This window comes from Trichechus manatus, unplaced genomic scaffold, assembly GCF_000243295.1.
Source record: "Trichechus manatus latirostris isolate Lorelei unplaced genomic scaffold, TriManLat1.0 scaffold00075, whole genome shotgun sequence".
In the NCBI taxonomy this organism is placed as follows: Eukaryota; Metazoa; Chordata; class Mammalia; order Sirenia; family Trichechidae; genus Trichechus; species Trichechus manatus.
In genome coordinates, this window is record NW_004444011.1 from 5,687,048 (window position 1) to 5,702,142 (window position 15,095).

General features: G+C 38.8%; 1 protein-coding gene across 2 annotated transcripts in view; it reads left to right on the forward strand.

The window, feature by feature from the left end:
• The window catches only part of PIP4K2A (phosphatidylinositol-5-phosphate 4-kinase type 2 alpha), a 222,253-nt gene that overhangs the window by 28,018 nt on the left and 179,140 nt on the right, over positions 1-15,095 (forward strand). The window lies entirely within an intron of this gene.

Below are 15,095 nucleotides of genomic sequence, written 5' to 3' on the forward strand. Positions count from 1 at the left end.
AAAATGGGAGTAATGAGGCACGGCAGTCCAGGGACAACAACTAGAGGGCAGGAGGGGAAGGAAAGCTGGTGATAGGGAATCCAAGGTTAAGAAGGGATGGTGTTGACATGTCATGGGGTTGTTAACCATTGTCATAGGGCAATATATGTACTAACTGTTTAATGTGAAACTATTTTGTTCTGTAAACCATCATCTAAAGTACCAAAAAAAAAAAAAAAGTGAGATCAAGTTGACAACAGCAATCCAAAAGGTTTGATGGGAAGCCTAGGGGACAGTGAGTTGAAGACAATGGTGATGGAATAATTTCGAAAAGGATAGTGAGAATAGCAGCAGAACTGGAAGAACGTAATCGATGTCAGTGAATTGTACATGTTGCAATTTTTGAAATGGTGTATCTTTGGCTATGTATATTTTCACCAAAAAAAAAAAAAAAAAAAAGGTCCTCCAAGGTTGAGAAGGGAGAGTGTTGACATGTCGTGAGGTTGTTAACGAATGTCATAAAACAGTATGTGTACTGTTTAATGAGAAACTGTTCTGTAAAGGTTCACCTAAAGTATAATTTAAAAAAAAAATTAAAAAAAGAAAATGTTCTGCATCTCACTTTGGTCAGTGGCGTCTGTGGTCTTAAAAGTTAGAAGCAGCCATCTAAGGTGCACCAGTTTGTCCCAGCCACCTGGAGTAAAGGAGAATGAAGAACACCAAAGACACAAGGGAAGTGGTAGCCCAGGAGATAGAAAGGGCCACATAAACCAGAGACTTCATCAGCCTGAGACCAGAACTAGATGGTGCCTGGCTTCCACCAATGGCCGCCCTTACAGGAAACACAACAGAGAGTCCCTGTTGGAGCAGGAGAAAAGTGAGGTGCAGAAGTCAAATTCTAGTAAAAAGACCAGGCTTAATGGTTTGATTGAGACTGGAGGGACCCCGGAAGACATGGCCCCCAGACTCTGTTAGCCTAAAACTAAAACCATTCCCGAGGCCAACTCTTCAGACAAAGATTAGACTCGACTACGGGACATAAAATGGTACTCATGAAGAGTGTGCTTCTTAGCTCAAGTAGATACATGAGACTAAATGGGTAGCTCCTTTCCAGAGGCGAGATGAGAAGGCAGAGAGGGTCAGGATCTGGTTGAATGGACACGGGAAATCCAAGGTGGAAAGGAGGAGTGTGCTGTTACATTATAGGGAGAGCAACTAGGGTCACATAACAATGTATGTATAAACTGTTGTATGAGAGACTAACTTGAATTGTAAACTTTCACTTAAAGCACAACAATAAAAAAAAATGTATAACACATATGCCAATTCAACATTTTTCACGTGAACAATTTAGTGCCACCAATTACATTAATCATATTTTACACCATCACCACTGTCCTTTGCCAGATTTTTCGAGGTTTTGTTTTTAATACCACATAGTGTCCTATCATAGACTGAGTGAATGAGAGAGGAGTCCACTGAAATACCTCCAGTTATTTAGGTGACATATGGTCTTCTGACATAATGAACCCAGATGAGGGTGCTGGTGTTGATATAAGCTGCATTTCTTATCTTTTTAAGGTAAAAAACAAAACAAAACAAACTATAGAGGTTCTGATAGATTTTTCTTGTACACAGTGGATTGTCTTGCTTATCTTGCACCCCTTAAAATATATACTCCCCCCCCCTTTAGGAGATTCTCCAAGTACAGTATGTAAATGAAGGAGAGACCGACTCTAGCTTTACACCTCTTCACCAGTTTCTCTTAATTCTTGAATTTCATCTCAAAAATCATAAAATGTTAGAACCAGATGATACTTATAATTTTATATTTTCTAATCTCATTTTATAGGTGAGAAAATTATGCACAGGAGGTGTAAAGGCAGCACTCAGTGGTAGAGCCAAGACTAGAAAGAATCATATTTCTCTACTCACTATCCAGACTCCTTCTCTGTATTGAGTCCATCTGTGGATAGTGCAGAGATGGCCAACAGCTACCCAGATGCAAACCAGTGGAGATCTGTTGATATTTGACTTCCTAACTAGTAGTTTTTTTCTCACATCTGTTCTTTTGCTTCCCAAGCATATAGCCTTGAAATCATCTTTAGTTTTCTCACTCTCCTTCCTTTTTATTATTATACACACATGCTTAGTCTAGGTATTACTGAAATATGATGAATAGTTAAAAATCGACTGTCATTTCTTGAGAAGTAGCCTTCTAAGTGAATCAAGATGCAATGGAGAATCAGTCTTTTGCTCTTTGCAGTGATGAAGATGAAATCCTTATAACCTGCCTGCTTTCTGAAAGCCTTTGAGACTTTTAACAATGAAAGCATAGAGAAAATAAAACAAAAAGCAAACCGGGTAAAAAAATATCAAGTTGTAAAGAGGGGCAGGGAAATATATGTTTAACATAAAATTTTGCACAGTTCTGGTTAAGGAAAGTAGGAGCTTGAAGCTTAGGTCTAAATTTCTTAGCGGCCGTGACAAAGCCGTGATATAACTATGTATCTAATGGGAGAACAAATACTGGTTTATGTTCACTCCATGGTTCTCAGGGAAATTTGTTATGAGGGGAAATTAAACAACAAAAGGAATGACTCCAGTTGATTACACCAAAAACCACTGCCGTTGACTCAATTCCAACTCATAGTGACCCTATGCGACAGAGTAGAATTGCCCCATAGTGTTTCCAGGGAACAGCCGGTGGATTCGAACTGCCGACCTTTTTGTTAGCAGCCGAGCTCTTAACCACTGAGCTACCAAGGCTCCATTTGATTACAAGAGAACAAAAATTACTGGACATGTATAACTATTTATTATTGAGTTCTGTGACAGTCAAGGGCAAAATGTGCCACCTGAGGGGGATTTGGAGTGATATAGCCTAGGTGTACAGCTTTCTCCTAATCGCCTCTAAGCAGAGATAAAGCTCGAATAAATGATTGCTTTCAAGAACTGTTTTTGCGTCTTGCTTTGGTGACAGATTGAGGTCAGTACTGAGTTCCTAAACGACAGGTTTTCTGTGCTGTTGACTGAAAGAAGATTCATATACTCTAGGTTCCTTGGTTATAGATAGTAAGACCGTGTTTTGTTAGGAAATGTGAGAACCTGACTTGTGGACTCATCTTAATGAAGGGCTGTTCCATCTTTATCTAGTGGAAGGTTGTAGCAGGGCCTGGATGTTTCTCAGAAAGCAGTTTTATTAAAGAAAAAAGTAATCTTCAGTTGAACCCCTGTCATAGTTATCTAGTGCTGCTATAACGGAAATACCACAAATGGGTGGCTTTCACAGACAGAAATTTATTTTCTCACAGTTTAGGAGGCTAGAAGTCCAAATTCAGGGTGCAGGCTCTAGGAGAAGGCTTTCTGTCTGTCGGCTCTAGAGGAAGGTCCATGTCTCTTTGAGCTTCTGCGCCTGGGCAGTCGTCATGTGGCTTGGCATCTCTCTTCCCCCATCTCTGCTTCATGCTTACTTGTTTAATCTCTTTTATATCTCAAAAGAGATTGACCCAAGATACAGCCTATATTAATTCTGCCTCGTTAACATAACAAAGGCAACCCATTCCCAAATGGAATTATAACCATAGACATAGGGGTTAGGATTTCCAACACATTTTTTGGGAACACAATTCAATTCATAACAATCCCCAAATTCTGAACATGGGAGACAATGTTTAGGACAAGAGATACCAAGTATCTACCCTTATGATCCAAAACCAAACCAAACTCCTTGTCATCGAGTCAATTCCGACTCATAGCAACCCTATAGTACAGAGTAGAACTGCCCCATAGGGTTTCCAAGGAGCGGCTGGTGATTCAAACGGCCGACATTTTGGTTAGCAGCTGAGCTCTTAACCACTGTGCCACCAGAGCTCCACCCTTATGATAGAAGAATCTGAATACAGCTTTCATAATGTGTTTTAGAAACATTTCCTACACTACCAAAACCAAACCCGTTGCCTTCTAGTCAATTCCGACTCATAGTGACCCTACAGGACAGAGTAGAACTGCCCATAGGGTTTCCAAGGAGCAGCTGGTAGATTCAAACTGCCATCCTTTTGGTTAGCAGCCAAGCTCTTAACCACTGTGCCACAAGTTTCTAATACATAGTACAGTGACAAGGAACGTAAAGTCTTCATGCTTTCAGCAGCTCTTCCTATCCAATAACTGTTAAGCAAAAACCAGTTGCCACTGAGTCGACTTAGACTCATGGCAACCCCACGCATGTCAGAGTAGAGCTGTGCTTCATAGACTTTCAGTGACTGATTTTTCAGAAACAGATCACCAGGCCTTCCTTTCCAGGTGCCTCTGGGTGGATTTGAACCTCCAGCCTTTTGGTTAGCAGCCGAGCATGTTAACCGTTTGCAGCACCCAGGGACTCCAAAAACCCGTTGCCGTCAGATCGGTTCTGACTCATAGCGACCCTATAGGACAAAGTAGAACTGCCTCATACAGTTTCCAAGGAGCACTTGGTGGATTCGAACTGCCAACCTTTTGGTTGGCAGCTGTAACTCTTAACCACTTCACCACCAGTGTTTCTACTAGAAATATATTATTAGGAAAACTGGTTTTTGAGAAGGTAGAATTGCACTTCTTTGATGTATGCCCTTGGAGTCATTTACTAAGGCCCTCACAGGCAAAGCATTGTGCTGAGAGCAGTCTCCCTTTCTGTCAGAAGCTTACAACAGAAAACACAGGGAATGACGCACAAAGGTAGCATAATGGATAAAGCCATCTCATCCTTCATAGAATGAGGCAGGGTGTACGTAAATAATGAACAATTTAAAGTGTTGAAGCATTTCCCTTTTACACAAATGATGGTGTAAGGACTTTTTTTTAAATGATGAAAAGTAAGGAGTAAAATGAACTATACAATTAAACCAAAAATTTTATAAGAACTTCTTGTGGAGAAAAAAAACACCTCTCTTCTTGTATGAAGATTGTATTGGGATGGAAATCATCCATAGTCCTGAGAGGAGAAGGAGAGAGAGAATCAGTAGAAATCATACACAGATGTGAATGATGGTATATGGGAAAGCACTCAGGTGCTTTGACTTTAAGGTCCTGGGAGACAGTGTAAGTGCCTGGGAGTTAGGATGACAAGGACAAAGGAGGGCACAAGCTTGAGCCATCCAGACCAAAGGAAAACCTGCCAGGGGAAGAGCCCTGGACTCAGCTAAATCACAATCCTGAATTTTATTAGAGTAAAATGGAGTGTCAGGGCCCCACTGTGTCGCTTTCATTTGGCAGAGATAAACAAAACTGCATTGTTTGAACCACTAGCGTTTGTTAAGACTTTACCAAAACTATTCAGTTTTCTTATAAAACACGAGTACCACCACCTCTCCTGCCTCCCTTAGAGTATTATGTAGGGATCAAATAAAGTAATGTGTGCTCAAGGCTAAGGACATTTTCATCCTTTAGCATGGAGCAAGTGTCAGGCCAACAGAGTGTGGTATAAGTGTTCTCAAATTCTCCATGGCCCATTTATGTCCCTCAACTTTTGTGTTTGTGTTGAATCCCTCTAATTTTTTTTCTTCTTTAGAGGAAATACATATACTGACTTCACAATCAAGGCAGTGTTGCATAATGAGAAGAAGATAAGCGTTTCAAATTCTAGCCCTTCATTTACCTTGGACAAGTTATTTATCCTTCCAGGCTTCAGTTTTCTCATCTGTCAAATGGGATTGCTATTTCTTGTCATGTTGCTGTGAGGATAAAATGAGATAAGAAGTGTAAAAGTGTCTGGCTGTATAAATAGCAGTTGTAGTACACTTAGTAAATTTTAGTTTTCTTTCTCCTTCTTTATTTGTACTCCTTGAAGAAAGATTTTCTTGAAATAGGAGCTCTTTTAGTCTGATGTCACTCTCCCCTATAATGACAGAAATGAAAATCTTCCAAAATTTTATTTAAAACCTTCCAATTTATAGAAAACACATTAAGATGGTAAGTGATCCTAAAATATAGAAATCAGTGCAGTAATTTCCAAGGAGAAGAACCTTAATGATTTAAATATGACTTCATGCTGTATTGAAGACTTATAGGGGCAGTTCCACATAGTGATTACAAGTCTAGATGTAGGAGCCAGACTGACTGGAATCAAATTCTGGGTTCACCACTTACAGCTATGTGACCTTGGGATCTTGGACAAGTTACTTAACTGCTCTGTGCCTCAGTTTCCTCATGTGTACAATGGGGATGCTATTCCTAACTTATAGAGTAATGCCCTACCCCTGCCCTCCCCCCCCACCCTACATAGCTGCAAAGGGTAGTTTTGAGGATTAAATGAGTTAATATACATAAAGCCTTTAGAAAAGTGTCTGGCACACACATAGTAAGCATCACATAAGTGTTAGCGGCTATTATTATTGTTGTGATGATGATGATGTTGTAATTCTCATATAAGGCCAAGGTTAATGCAAGTTTAAAGAAATATTTGAAAAAAAATGCTTTCTTGTCATAAGCAATTAAAAGATTTTTTTTTTTTTTTTTTTTTTTTGGTTAGGGCTCAAGTGTTTGTAAAGAGTAAGCAAACTCTGGCCTTATGCAGTGATGTACTTACAGTGGTCCTGCTTTTGTTCATCAGTCTTTCTTGGCATGAAAATATTGCTAAAGAAAACCTTGAGTAGTCAGTGAAGATACTGCAGGGTGTTGTAGCAACAGCCTTCAGTTTGCAGTGGTTATGCTTTGTTAGGTTGCAATCATGTTGTTCCACTTGCTCAAGGTAATACCTTTTTGCGTTGTTTACGTTCTCAAATTGAAGCCATATATTCCTTTAGTGTTGCTCACAGATACGCATGTATTTGTGCCGTCTAAGGGATTCTTAGGAAACTCTGGTGACTCGGTGGTTAAGAGCTATGGCTGCTAACCAGAAGGTCGACAGTTCGAATCCATCAAGTGCTCCTTGGAAACCCTGTAGGGCAGTTGTACTCTGTCCTGTAGGGTTGCTATGAGTCAGAATCGACTTGACAGTAATGAGTTTGGTTGGTTTTTGTGAGGGATCCATGACAGTGTAGAGCAGTGTTTTGTATAGACATTTTTGGATGTAGGAGCCTTTGTTAACTAAAAACTCAGAAGTAAGCTCAGTTGTGTTACAAGCATGTAAAAGGGGAATGTTCTGGTGGGAGTGGGGCCTTGGAGAAAAGGGAAGAGGAGGAAAGGAAGAACAGGGAGCTCCAAGACAGGGCCCCTGCCCCAGCAGCCCGAGATGGGTTCTGCCAAGGCCAGTTTTATGAAACCTCTGTGGTGGCTGAGTGGTAGAATTCTCACCTTCCGTGGGGGAGACCTGGGTTTGACTCTCAGCCAGTGTACCTCATGTGGAGCCACCACCTGTTGTCAGTGGAGGCTTGTGTGTTGCTGTGATGCCAAACAGGTTTCAGAGGAGCTTCCAGACTAGGGTGGTCTAAGAAGAAAGGCCTAGTGACCTACTTCTGAAAATCAGCCAGTGAAAACCCTAAGGACCGCACTGGTCTGATCTGCAGCCGATCATGGGTGTGGTGCAGGACTGGGCAGCGTTTCATTCCATTGCACATGGGGTCACCATGAGTTGAGGCCGACTTGATGGCAGCTAATAACAACAGTCAAAGAAGAAAAAAATGGAGTAGTATTTTAAAAGTTCTAGATAGACAAATGAACCTGTAAGTGATCCCTTTCTTGAATCTATTTCTTATAGTCAATCATTCTGAGATGTGTGATAATTTATAACAAGCCCGAATAGCTTGCTCTTGAGCCCTGGTATGCATATATGTAAGGAACTTGTGGGATAGGAATGCCACCTTATTCAATATAATAATAAGGAAATTACTATATTGTACTAGATACAAAGTATTAACCCTATGGCTAGGGTTAATATAAGTATGAATTGAAGACCTAATATTGTAGTAAATATCACAACTTCTGTGAGTAAAACGTGTCATGCTTTTAGGGGCTGTGTAGTTTTCCCACCATATGCCATCTCTTCTGCTGGAGAAATGTATAAATAAATTCTATAAGGTGGTTCTTAACTTTGTGCTGGGTGTATGAGACAGTGTAGGGGTTTATTAGATCTAATCCTTCATTTTGGTTCTATATAGAATTCTGTCCTCTGTTGATACTGTATCTTAATTACTCAGTGTTACATTACCAATTTCAAGTTTTTCTATTCATATTGCCTTCTTCAGAAATGCTTCAAATTACTTTCGTTTTGGTGGGCCTTTTATTCATCGCTGACAAAATATGGACTGTATTCATTCTCAGATGAGATCTTTTAGTTCCCGCTTCAAGTTCTCCTGCTGTCTTTGTGAAGATTTTACCTGTAGAATAGTTTCTCTTTAATCTGAAGTGGGCTGACACTACATTATCGCAAAATACTTTCCCTTCATCCTGTTTTATGATCTGACTTATTCTTGGCCCTTGAACTGCAAATTAGTGTCATGTATGGTGGTACACCATAAGCCTATCAGAATATCACACTTAACTTACAAGAAGTTAGTGTATGAAAACAAATACAATTTTACCTGCCGTTGTACAAGTGAGCATGTAAGTAACTGGGGTGGAAGACAGAACGTGCGCATTCTTTAACTCTTGAATACCTTTCATAGCATAAGGATGTTTAGGCTCAAAATGAGAGTCTACTTTTTCAAGACATCCAGAATGCAAATGAACTAATTTGCCTGAGCATCAAGAGCAAATTAAAATATTGAAATGTTACTAACGTAGTTTTTACTGTACTCTTCTTTATTCATAGATTAAAGAATAAAGAAGAGCTTACTTTTTTCAATTATCAAATGATTTCTCAACTTGGACCAACTGACAGGAGGGAAGTAGTCTTTTGGCACCTACTGATATCACTTTGCAGAACTCTGAAAGGAATCTGCAAGTACCTTCCCTCAGTTCATTGATGGGGTTTAATTAAGATAAAATATGTGGAAACTCTTGGGAAATTGGATTTTCTTCACTAGATAAGGAAACAGCTATCTAGGAGTTCAAGTTGTCCAAGGATGCAGTCTACTGCCTTTGGGAATGAGTTTCCTGTTCCTGGAATTATTCGAATATGTGCTGGTTCAGCATGTTTGAAAGTTTTTTTCCACAGTGACAGACAAGACAGATAAACATTCACATGCAGACCACCACCCACGGGCAAAGTGTGATTTCTGCAGTGCTTCTGACATACTAGATACAACTCCACCCCCTTCCCCTCATTCAAGAATGAGTATTGAAATCAGGGAAAAGGGTATTACTTCTTGAATCTACTTTACATTTATACACAAAATGTATAATTGTAGTATGGCAATTTTTTGCCAGGTTAAACATAGTCTTACCATAACACCCAGCATTTACCCAAATGAGTTGAAAACATATGTCCACACGAAAACCTGCACATGAGTGTTTATAGCAGCATTATTTATCATTTATTTGCAATTGCCAAAACTTGGAAGGAACCAAGATGTCCTCCAGTAGGTGAATGGATAAACAAACAATGGTACATCCATACAGTGGAATATTAGTGATAAAAGGAAATGAGCTAGCAATCTACAAAAAGATATGGAGGAACCTTAAGTGCATACTGCTAAGTGAAAGAAACTAGTCTGAAAAGGCTACATAGTGTATGGTTCCAACTATATGACATTTTGGAAAAGGTTAAACTATAGAGAAAGTAAAAAGATAAGTGGTTGCCAGGGGTTCAGGGGGCAAGAGGGATAGAGGGAGGGGCAGACAGGTGGAACACAAGAGATTTTTAGGACAGTGAAACTATTCTGTATGATACTGTAATGGGGTACATGACACTATACAAAAAAAAAAAAAAAAAAAAGCCAAACTTGTTGCTGGTAAGTCAGTTCTAACTTATGATGACTCCATGTGTTATAGAGTAGAACTGCTCCGTAGGGTTTTCTTGGCTGTAGTCTTTAGGGAAGCAGATTGCCACGCCTTTCTTCTGTGATGACACTGGGTGGGTTCAACCCGCGAACCTTTACATTTGTCAAAACCACCCTAACCCACCAGCCACTCCATGGAAGAAAGATGTGGCATTCTGCTTCCATAAAGATTTACAGCCTTGGAAACCCTATGGGGCAATTCTACTCTGTCCTGTAGGGTTGCTATGAATTGAAATCAACTCAAGGGGAATGGGTTTGGTTTTTGGTTTACAGAACTGTAAAACACAAAGAGTGAATTCTAATGTAAATTATGAACTTTAGTTAATGAGAATGTATCAGTATTAGTTCATCAGTTGGAACAAATATACCAGACTAATTCAAGACGTCAGTAATAATTAGGGGACACTGTGTGGTTGGGGATTGGGAGGAATGGGAGCTCTACTTCCTGCTCAGTTTTTCTGTAAACCTAAAAGTGTGCTAAAAAAGAAAGTCTATTGATTTTTTTAAAAAATAAATTATGAAAGAACTATGGTTATTATTGGTAACAAACTACCAGCAACGCCATTGATATCTGAATATTCCATAGTTACCAATGTGTGTGGTTGGAGTTGAGAACTACTAAGCCCATAGCCATGCCCTTATTCAGGGGAGGCAGCACCAGGTGGGTGATAGGATGAGATAGCTTTTCGCTTTTTTACCACTGAGGCTTTGATTCTGTCATGACCAAAATTCCACATGGGAAATTTTATTTTTAATGATTCCCCTTCTGAAATTTTTTACAATTGCTATTGTGGTTCAGAGAAGCAGAGACTTAGATTCTTATGTCCTAGCCAGTTCTGCCTACTTAGCAGTGAGGACTTGACCTGATACTAAATATCAGAAACACTGGTTAAAAAAAAATCAATTGAAGAGTATGCACAAGTACTTTATTAAATTTCTCTTAAAATTATATAAACATAATTTCTTATGCTATGTAATTGAGTTATAATTTTCATCTTATAACTTTAAACACTCTCAAATTAAGGCAGAACCATTTTAAGAATCAAAATCCTATTGAAAATGTAATTTATAACTACTGAAAAATATGTATATACATGTTATACCTGTCATAGTTTAAATTAAATGATGAGGTTGTCTCCGGTAATGAGGTTTGTTCATTGCATCTATTCCACAAGCATAAAAATAACCCTTACTAACTCACTGTTTTACTAGGTTGGACGCTTGCTGAAGTAGTTGACAATAAAAAAGTTAAGCAGCTGTTCATGGTGAGCTGAAGTGGGACAGCTGTGGGCAAGACGGGCACAATAAATGCTATAGGAGACACCAAAGCAGAGCTTCAGACGCTTTGGCAGGGCAGTGAAATGCTACGAACAAGCAATAATAGACTGGGCATTTTCCCAGAAGTTTTCAAAGAACTCAAGGATATTTTGCAAATGGCCATGTTACCATATGCCTGAGACAAATTGAAAATTCGTAGCAGGTGACTCTGCTTATAAAGATTCCAAGGAGACTCCGGTATTCTATAGGCCAGGCTCCTTTTGTTAACAGGGAGCTTGAGCTGATATTGTATAGTATATGCACTGGGAGGGAGCTTCATGTTCTCTGATAGACATGAGTTATGCTTCACTAATATAATTTTTTTGAGGGAGGAAATACCCTTATGAGGACAAGGTGAGCCAGTAGACATAATTTTTTAAATTATGAAATATATGTACAATAAAGAGTATAATCAATCAAACAAGTACAGTTCAAAGAAGAATGGTATAATCCATTGGGCTTAAGCTTCATTGGGAGGAGTGTAAACTTAAAAACATGTTTTTAACAATTTTCCCTGGTAGAAGAAATAGAGGCACTGGCTGTGGGAGAAAAAACAAGCAATAGGGATGAAGGGGTACTTATTGTTGATTGATTGTTACTACCACAGGTAATGATTCTGGTTTTTAATTAAAAAAAGACCCGATCATTAGTATCAATAAGATTACCTAAATTTACGTTTTGCTATTAAGTATATGTCGATAGTAAAACTGCAAGCCATTGGGGAAAATAAGCTTTGCCACAGATCTGAAGCTCTGGGAGTGGGGAAGTTAGCATACTAAGCTATGTACAGGAAAATGTGTGGCAACACATTTAGAAAGACAGATTCTAAGTTATACTTATAAAATATCAGCTCTGAGCTTTTTGTGAGTATTTCAGAAGGGATCATTCAAACTGTTTCTAATAGGTATTTGGCTGATGTGCTGTTTATTATAGTCAAAGACAGGAAGGAAATGCTGGACAATTTGAAAACAGGTATAAAAAAATTATTTCAAGATCAGACGCTTTCAATCATATGTATATGTGTGTGTGTGTGTGTACATATGTATATATATATTTCCACTATTTGGTAGGAAAGCCAAAAAAAGATAGCTGGGAAAGAAAAAGAGACGAGTAACTAAAGAGATACTAAACCATGAGAAGACATTAAAATCAAAGAGGACTTCTCAGTCTTGAAAGATGACACTGTGGTTAAAAAACAAAACAAAATGTAGGCTGAACAGACTTCTTTATCAAACCCTGCAGAACTGAATAGAAGATAGTTGTTGATGCTCAAAGGAGGAAAGTTTATGATAAAAGAAAATAACTCCTGCCTAATGCTTTATAGTTTACAAAGCAGTTTCAACTTTGTCATTGCACTTGACCTTTAGACAACACTGAGGGGAAGATAGGGGATGAGTGATTATTCACACTTTACAGATGATAAACGGGAGAATAAATGATGTGGCTAAGTTGACACTAGTAAGCCGTGGAGTCGGGATCAAAACTGGCTCTGACTTCAGAGACATGTGCAAACTCGGGGCCTGTACCACGATTTGGAAGCCACTGGATCAGTAACACAGTATGTTGAGCCTGGTGCTTTGGTGATTTAAAATGTGATGTCACTTTACACCTATTTAAAATGTTATGTCGAAACCAGACATTAAAAACAAAAACAAAAAACAAAACCCTTTGCCATTGAGTTGATTCTAACTCATAGCAACCCTATAGAACAGAGTACAACTGCCCGGTCAGGTTTCCAACGAGCGGCTGGTAGATTTGAACGGCTGACCTTTTGATTCCAGCCGAGCTCTTAACCACTGTGCCACCAGGGCTCCGAAAACTATACATAATGAGGTTAAAATGTAAAATTTGAATAATATTAAGACCCTAAAGGAAAGCTTTGGCTCTTTGAGGCATTAGCATAACTTTGAAAAGTTGAGATTATAGAGAGCAACTCTGTCATCTCACACGGGCTCCCCTTGTTAGAGGCTGATGGTTAAATAGTATAAATGTATTGCCTTAACCCAATGTAAAGTTTCTTAATTTTTATTTTTACTATACTGTAAGTTTATTTTATCTTATTATTTTGTATCAGAGATGCCTTCTGCTAGGCAAAAAGCAGAAGGATTAAAAAAATCAGTCTTGTGTGAAGAGAAGGACTACAGTACCATGCTAGGTGACTGCACATTGTTCATTTCATAGGCGGTTGGTAATGCCAGAATTTTCAGACTCAGATGATGCATATGTAACGATTATCGGGCCATCTGTGTCTCTCCAGATGCCTGGTGAGAATACCAAGTGTTCCAAACAAGGCTAATGCAGTGGGTTAACCCTAACAACAGGTTAGTTATCCCTCCATGAATAGAGTCTGTAGGAGCCCAACTCAAATCTCGAGGAATTCACAAATTAGGACATTTAATCTAAGAACAAATACTCTTAGTATTTTAGAGATCCTGTTGTATCCTATTTGTTTATCAACTCCTTCCTGCTGCTGCTACACCAGTAGTGTTGTCTGTTCCTTTTGTCTGTTTTTAGCTAAACTAATGAATGTCAAATCATCAGCACTTTTTTAGGTTGCTGGACACTGTTAATATAGTCACCAGTAATTTGTTTTATCAATTAAATAAAACATATTAGCTTAGCCAGTAAAAAAATGTCTGCCTTGAGCTTTATGCTCTTTTAAGAACTGTCTGTATGGGATCAAAGTGACAACAGCAACTCGAAAGATTAGATAGGAACCTTAGGGGACGGTGAGTTTATGTTAATGGGGGAGGAACAACTCAAAAAAGGAGGTGAGAATGGTTGCACAACTCGAAGAATGTAATCAGTGTCACTGAATTGTACGTGTAAAAATGGTTGAATTGGTGTTATGTTTTGCTGTGTATGTTCTCGACAGCAACAACAAAGTAAATTTTTTAAAAAAACAAAAAAAACCCATGATATTAGGAATAACATGGACAGAACAGGGTAGCTTGCTAATTTTTAGGTTGCTGGCATTTTTCAAGTAAATAAAGGCAAAGTGTGCATACTTGAGGTTGGAGGGCTATTGTTGGCTCCTGGCAAAGGAAGCAAATAGCCTTACAGTTACCAGTGACAAAGTAGTTTAATAGGAACTAATGTTGAAATAATGAGAAACTATAATGAAAGGTAATAGAGCAGTTTAGGAACACACAAGTTAGTTGCTAAGGGTTGTGTACTCTACAGTGGGAATACTTGTGTATGTGTGAGTAAGTTACTCAGCAGAGTATTCCGTCTTTTTGGCATCTTTAGCATATCTTTTGAATTAACTATAGCACAAGTTTTGGCAAACTATGACCAAATCTGACCTGCTGTCTGTTTTTCTACGACCCATGAGCTAAGAATGGATATTCCATTTTTAAACGGTTAAGGAAAGAGAGAGATTTCATAACACATGAAAATTACATGAAATTCAAATATGAGTGTCCATAAATAAAGTTTTATTGGAGTACAGCCACACTCATTTTTTTCTGTGTTGCCTGTAGTGCTTTTGTGATACAACGGCAGCATTGAGGAGCTGCAAGAGAGACCGCATGGCCCACAAAGCCTAAAATGTTTGCTGTATGGCCCTTTACAGGAAAAGTTTGCCAACCCCTGTTATTGCAAACTTTATTAATATTTGAAATTAGAGTTTTCCCCCTTTTTCATGTGATTTTTTTTGAATAGTAAAGTTTTATCAAATGGAAGCGCCAATACTTTTTTAGTGGAGTATATCTCCTGTTTTATAAGGAGGACAGTGAAAGACAGGGGCTATTCACTGAACATGAAGGGTTTTTTTTGTAATTTATCTCAACAGCCAAGGGCTCACTCCATTAGAAATTGTTTTCTTCTGAATATGTGCCTCCAAAATTGTGTGCAAATAGATTCACCAATGATTCCTCTGATTCCTGTCTGTATATGCCACTTCTCTCCTCAAGAGGTAGAGTCTGCTGACCGGGATCACAACAG